Source organism: Erythrolamprus reginae, chromosome 3 (genome assembly GCF_031021105.1).
Source record: "Erythrolamprus reginae isolate rEryReg1 chromosome 3, rEryReg1.hap1, whole genome shotgun sequence".
NCBI lineage: Eukaryota > Metazoa > Chordata > Lepidosauria > Squamata > Dipsadidae > Erythrolamprus > Erythrolamprus reginae.
The window spans coordinates 51,089,876-51,096,827 of record NC_091952.1 but is presented as its reverse complement, the minus strand read 5'-3'; positions in this window follow the sequence as shown (position 1 = coordinate 51,096,827).

Genomic DNA, 6,952 nt, shown 5'->3' with positions numbered 1-6,952 from the left:
TATTAAGGATGCTGATCAGTAGGGGAAAATTCCAACTAATTCTAGAAAGACAATGCAAGCTATCATATGACATGAGCATTTCTCTCCTTGACAACCCTCCTATCCCCCACTCCCATGCTATTGCTTCTCTACGCTGTGCATAGTTCTACAGCAGGGAGCAAATGTAGAAACAGCTATGAAATTTTATCAATCTATCACTGACACTCCTGGAAAAATTCCCAAGAAATAGGAGTGGGGTAGAGAGATGCTATGACCTATAAAACTGGGGAAAATAAAACCTTTACTATTTACTTATTCATTGTTTATTGTTTTGCAATAGTTACACAGGAAGGGACAGTGAAGCTTTGGAATTACTGCCAGACAACATATCCAGGGATATGTTTTATTTTGATAACCAGCTGTCCCTTTTATTCTAAAGAGCACACCTCATCTCTGCATGATACAGTGTCTTATTTCACTTTTGACTTTGGTCAGCTAAATATTTTCTGGTCCTGTACTGTTGCCTTTGGAGTTCCTTATAATTAGAAATTAACCTAGTTTGCTGGACATCTAGCAAAGCTATGGTAATATAGACATGCAATCCAACAAAACATTATTATTATTATTATTATTATTATTATTATTATTATTATTATTATTATTATATCAATACAACACAGCAAATGAGATCACTATGCTGGATTTCGTATTTCATCACCAGTCAGGCGCTTCCCAAGCACCTAGGTCTGCATGATGTAGCGGCGAATTATGTTTGCCGATCCCAGTAAAGTGGCCTTTTGCAATTGACAGATGGAGATTTTGTCAATTCCAATGGTTTTCAAATGTCCGCTGAGATCCTTTGGCACTGCGCCCAGCGTGCCAAGTACCACTGGGACCACTTTCACTGGCTTATGCCAGAGTCGTTGCAGCTCGATTTTTAGATCTTCGTATTTCACTAATTTCTCTAGCTGCTTCTCCTCAATTCTGCTGTCTCCTGCGATTGTGATGTCGATAATCCATACTTTCTTTTTCTCCACGGTCACAATGTCTGGTGTGTTATGCTTCAGAATTCAGTCAGTCTGAAGTCGGAAGTCCCACAGTAGTTTTGCTTGCTCATTTTTTTATTATTATTATTATTATTATTATTATTATTATTATTATTATGTCAATACAACACAGCAAATTTATTTATTTATTTAATTTATTTATTGGATTTATATGCCGCCCCTCTCCGTAGACTCCGCTGAGATCCTTTGGCACTGTGCCCAGCGTATAATAATAATAATAATAATAATAATAACTACTACTACTACTATTATTATTATTATTATTATTATTAATTAGATATGCATTCTGCCCTTCTCTGAAGATTCGGGGCAGCTCCTGGTCAGGTTCCTGGTCAGTATCCATTTATTTTGCAATGCTTCCTTTCTATTTCTAACAGATTGAGGCTAGGGCTTGGGGTATGTGGGCACGTGCAGCCTTTTATGTCTGCAAATAAACATAGCTTTGTATATGTATAGAATCAAACCATTTGATCTGTAGAGCATAGCATTGCTACGTAACATCTGTGGCTGGTCTATGCAGACCCCTTGGTGGTCTGTCTGTAACAAATTCCGAGTTCTGCCCTAGAAGGAGTTCAGCAGCAGCTGAGGAGAGAAAACTTCTAGCCCAGATCTACATTCCAGAGATAAGATTAAAGCTGAACATTGAACTGCAAGGCTTGGCTGGCTCCAGTGAAAGTTAAAGCAGTAAGAATGATGGGACCCTAATTAATCCACCAGTCAAGAGTTTCCAAAAATAAAGCAGGCCAGAGGGATACAAGAAGGGGAGGAGAAGATTATCACTCAGCAGCTCAGGATTCCCATCCTTATAATTCCTCTGTAAAATGTCAAATGTGATAGTCATAGGTTTGTGATGCTGGAATAGAAACACGTTAACACTGAAAGGGGAAAACAATAAAACTTTGTGCTAAAAGTATTTTATTAAAAAAAAACACACAAAGTTCTCCTAATAAGATGAAATAAAAAGAAGTGTATTAATAGGCAAAGACATAAAGATTAAAAAATGGATTAAAGGAATATATATGAAATAAAATATGAAAAATGTAAGATTGTGTAAAAGAATTTAAGGTTGCTGGAATACCATCCCAGAAAAATGGAGAAAATACAGCAAAGGAAGGAGGAAGGGAAGAGAAGAGTAAGAAGAAGGGAGAAAGAAAGGAGGAGGAGGAAAGAAAAGAAGAGGGGAAAGAGAATTAGGAGAGAGGGCAGGAGGGGAAGTAGGGAAGGGGAAGTAGGTTTAGAAGAAGAAAGAAGAAGGGAAGAAGGAAGAGCTGTATGAGATTTTGTGTGTGTGTGTGTGTTTGTTTGTTTGTTTGTTTGTTTGGATTTCTAGGCCACCCTTCTCCAAGCAGCTTACAAGGTAAAAACAAATACAAAATACAAGTTCATGAAACCCAAACATAAAAACCAAAGTTTAAAACTCCAAACAGTTACAACTATTCAACTAACTCATCCAATCACAGTCATACTAGCAGCTAGAGCAGAATGTTAGTGCTCAACGGCCCCAGAACTGCTGGCAAAGGTGTGTTTTTAAACCCTTTCGAAAGGCCAGGAGGGTGTGGGTGGTACAAATCTCTGGGGGAAGTTGATTGCAAAGGACCGGGGCCGCCACAAAGAAGGCCCTTCCCCTAGCTCCCGCCAGGCGACATCGCTTGGCTGAGGGACCTGGAGAAGGCCGGCTCTGTGGGATCTGACTGGCCAATGGAATACATGAGGCAGGAGACGGTCCTAAGCCATGTAGGGCTTTATAGGTAATAATCAACACTTTAAATTGCGTTTGGAGACCAATCAGTAGCCTATGCAGCTCAGAGTGATGGTGATACATGGGTATGCTTGGTAGATTCATAACAGCTCACACGGCTGTGTTTTATTTTATTTATTTTTATTTATTTAGATTTGTTTTAGACTATCTGCAGTCTCCTAATTTTCTATAAAGGTATCCCCATGTAGAGATCCTTGCAGTAATCAAGTGTTGAGGTGATGAGGGTGTGAGTGACTATGAGAAGAGACTCCCGGTCCAAATAGGGCCACAACTGGTGCATCAGGCAAACTTGTGCAAACGTCCCCCTTGCCACAGCTGAGAGATGATGTTCTAGCCTCAGGTGTGGATCAAGGAGGACTCCCAGACCCTCTCTGAAGGGGTCAAAAGCCCCCTCCCCAGGGTGATGGAAGGACAGATGGAATTGTCCCTGGGAGGCAAAACCCACAGCCACTCCGTCTTGTCAGAGTTGAGCCTGAGCCTGTTAACACCCATCCAGACACTCACAGCCTCCAGGAACGGCCACATCACCTCCACTGCTTCGCTTAATTGACATGGGGTGGAGATGTACAGCTGAGTGTCCTCAGCGTGTCATCGGATGATCTCACCCAGCGTTTTCATGTAAATGTTAAACAGCAGGGGGCAAAGAACCGACCCCTGAGACACCCTACAAAAGAGGGGCCTAGGGAGCCGACCTTTGACCGCCTGCCAACACCAACTGCGACCGACTGAGATAGGAAGGGAGGATGGTAAATAATAAAGCAATGATAAATATAGAATATATATGTAAAGATTTTGTAAAACACATGAAATGAGGAATGAAATGATAAATATGTGAAAATGTCTCTGTATGGGAATAAAAATAAAAAGCTTTTAAAAAAAGATGAAATAAGAGTGCCCTTTAGATATATGGTACAATTACTATCATGATCCCCAGCTACCTGGCTTGGAATTATGGGATTTATAGAAACATAGGAACATAGAAAATTGACAGCAGAAAAAGACCTCATGGTCCATCTAGTCTGCCCTTAAACTATTTCCTGTATTTTACCTTAGGATGGATATGTTTATCCCAGGGATGTTTACATTCAGTTATTGTGGATTTACCAATCATGTCTGCTGGAAGTTTGTTCCAAGCATCTACTACTCTTTCAGTAAAATAATATTTTCTTATGTTGCTTCTGATCTTTCCCCCAACTAACTTCTGATTGTGTCCCCTTGTTCTTGTGTTCACTTTCCTATGAAAAACATTTCCCTCCTGAACCTTATTTCACCCTTTAACATATTTAGATAAGAAAAAGTTGAACTAGATAGACTAAAATGCTCTTACAGTGATTAAGCAGGTTATTTTGAGAGTTAGCTTTATTTTTAAAAATCTACATTTAATTTTACAAGACAAGGTATTTCACTGTTCCCCATTCTCTCTAGCCTAGCCATTTGTGCTATATTCACAGCCGTTTTGGATATTGTTTTCAAGCATTCAATTCTAGAAGAGCTGCAGAGAGTAAAAGAACCAGTAAAAAAAGTGCCTCATTCATTCATTCATTCATTCATTCATTCATTCATTCATTCATTCATTTATTTATTTATTTATTGGATTTGTATGCCGCCCCTCTCCATAGACTCGGGGCGGCTAACAACAGTGGTAAAAACAACATGCGACAATCCAATATTAAAACAGCTAAAAACCCTTATTTTAAAAACCAATCATACATACAAACATACCATACATAAATTGTAGAAGCCTAGGGGGAAAGAATATCTCAGTTCCCCCATGCCTGACGACAGAGGTGGGTTTTAAGAAGCTTACGAAAGGCAAGAAGGGTGGGGGCTATTCTAATCTCTGGGGGAAGTTGGTTCCAGAGGGCCGGGGCCACCACAGAAAAGGCTCTTCCCCTGGGTTCCGCCAAACGACATTGTTTAGTTGACGGGACCTGGAGAAGGCCCACTCTGTGGGACCTAACTGGTCGCTGGGATTCATGCGGCAAAAGGCGGTCCCGGAGATATCTTTCATCTTTCATAAGCCAAAGTGCAAAAAAGTCACTGTTTTTAAATTCACATCACATATTATTTTTTGTAAATTAGACAGATTCTAATTGTCAATGTAGCTAATATATATTTGCAAATGTATACATTTTGCAAATATGCTTGTTGAGTGCCTTGTTGTGTGCTAATTTTTTCAAATTGCCTTTCTATAGAAATAGATATTTATCAGAAATAATTGAGAATCGTGGATGTATCAATGTATAACAGTATGTTAACCATCTAAGCAATTTTGCTACCATAATACTGCATTTTTTTTTTAAAAAAGTTGTAAAAGTGAGTACAAGGTGCAAGATTATCTGCTGTACTTTAGCTTTGGCCTTGTCTCAGTAATACAATTATCTGAAAAATAATATGGCTAGGTGACTATGAATATGAATAATGAATAAGTAGTATATTTCTTAAATCCTCCAATAAGAAAAATCAGTGCCCTTTCATTTCCTTGCTGCAGCACCAACTGCAGTTCAGAGAAAGAACCAAGTTTTTACTTCTTACAAACCAGCTGCAGAGTCCATAATACGTACTGTGTCAGCCCCATATCTCAAACGAAATCAATTTCATACCTCATCTAGTTGGAATTTTCACATTTCCACATTCATTTGCACATTCTTTTTCTTATTTTAATACCTTGCCTCAAGATAATAGCAGTTGGTGCTGGTCCCTTAACTTGGAATTCCAGCTGAGCACAATATTCACACTGCCAGATTGACTGTAAGTCACAAAGGGAAAAGCCAGCTGAGCATTAGAAGGCTTTTATAATAAGAAGGCTTTTATAATAGCATTCTTAAATCTTCAATGAAAGTCAAACTGTGTCCAACAGGTTGTCTGTCAGCTGCCTAAGGAGGTGAGAAAAACTGGAATCAATTAGGTTCAGATAATAGTGCAATACTTTCACCTGAAATATTTTCAGTCTGAGCTTTTCAACACATCTGCCTAGGAAGTAAGGCCTTTTAGTTTAATTTAATAAAATGTATTAAATGTATAAGCCAACCTTTTCCAAAATGGACTCAGGGCAGTGTACAACAATTAAAAAAACAATGTACAATCAGTAAAACCCCAAAATTAAACACATTTATCCATCAGTCATTCATCGTTTCGGGCGAGTATGTCGTTGCTCAATTGTCCCAGGCCTGGCGACAAAGCCATGTTTTTAAGGCCTTTCAGAAGGCCAGGAGGGTGGGGGCATTGCGGATCTTCCAGGGGAAGTTGGTTCCAGAGGACCGGAGCCAGGGGTTGGCTACTGCCTGGATGGGGTGGGGGACACAGTGGGGTAGCAAAAATTGAACTCCACCCCAATTTGCACTGAAAGATGTTGAAAGAAAATGCAGGGCGTCCTGCATAAGCCACACCCACAGTGTGGTAGTAAAAAATTTGATAGCCCTTCACTGGGCGGAGTTCCCACAGAGAAGGCTCTACCCTGTGGTCCCGCCAGCCAACATTGATAATTTTTAGAGTAATTATTCCACTAATTGGCTTAGAAATGTTTTATACTGTATCTTTTTGTTTGTTGTAAGCCGCCCCGAGTCCACGGAGAGGGGTGGCATATAAGTCCAAATAAATAAAATAAAATAAAATAAAATAAAATAAAATAAAATAAAATAAAATAAATAAAATAAAATAAAATAAAATAAAATAAAATAAAATAAATAGTTTGGCCATGTCTGTGGGATCTGATCGGTCGCTGGGAAATGTGAGGCAGAAGATGGTCCCATAAATAACCTGCTCCTAAACCATAGGAGCTGTCACTTTTATGTCAGGAAAAAAAATCAGGTTTGAACAAAAAAACCCAAAAACTAAATCCCAACCCTCTGACATTTTATTTCAGGTCCACCTAATAATATCAGGAGCATTCTTTTTAACAAAGCTACCTGCCTCTTTCTGACACCCCTGGAAGGTGGTCCCTCAAGGGCAGGAAGAAGGCCTCTCAGCATAGGAGCATAGTAGAGCAGCCAGCTCTCCTACAACGTGTCAGGTTTCTGTCATGGCTATGGATAAATAGGTTACTTCTGCATCCCTCCATTACCTAATCCACCCACGCTCCACTCATCACTTCATATTTAAAATAAATGGGGAGCAAAAGAATGTCTCAGGCCAGAGTTAAAAGTGA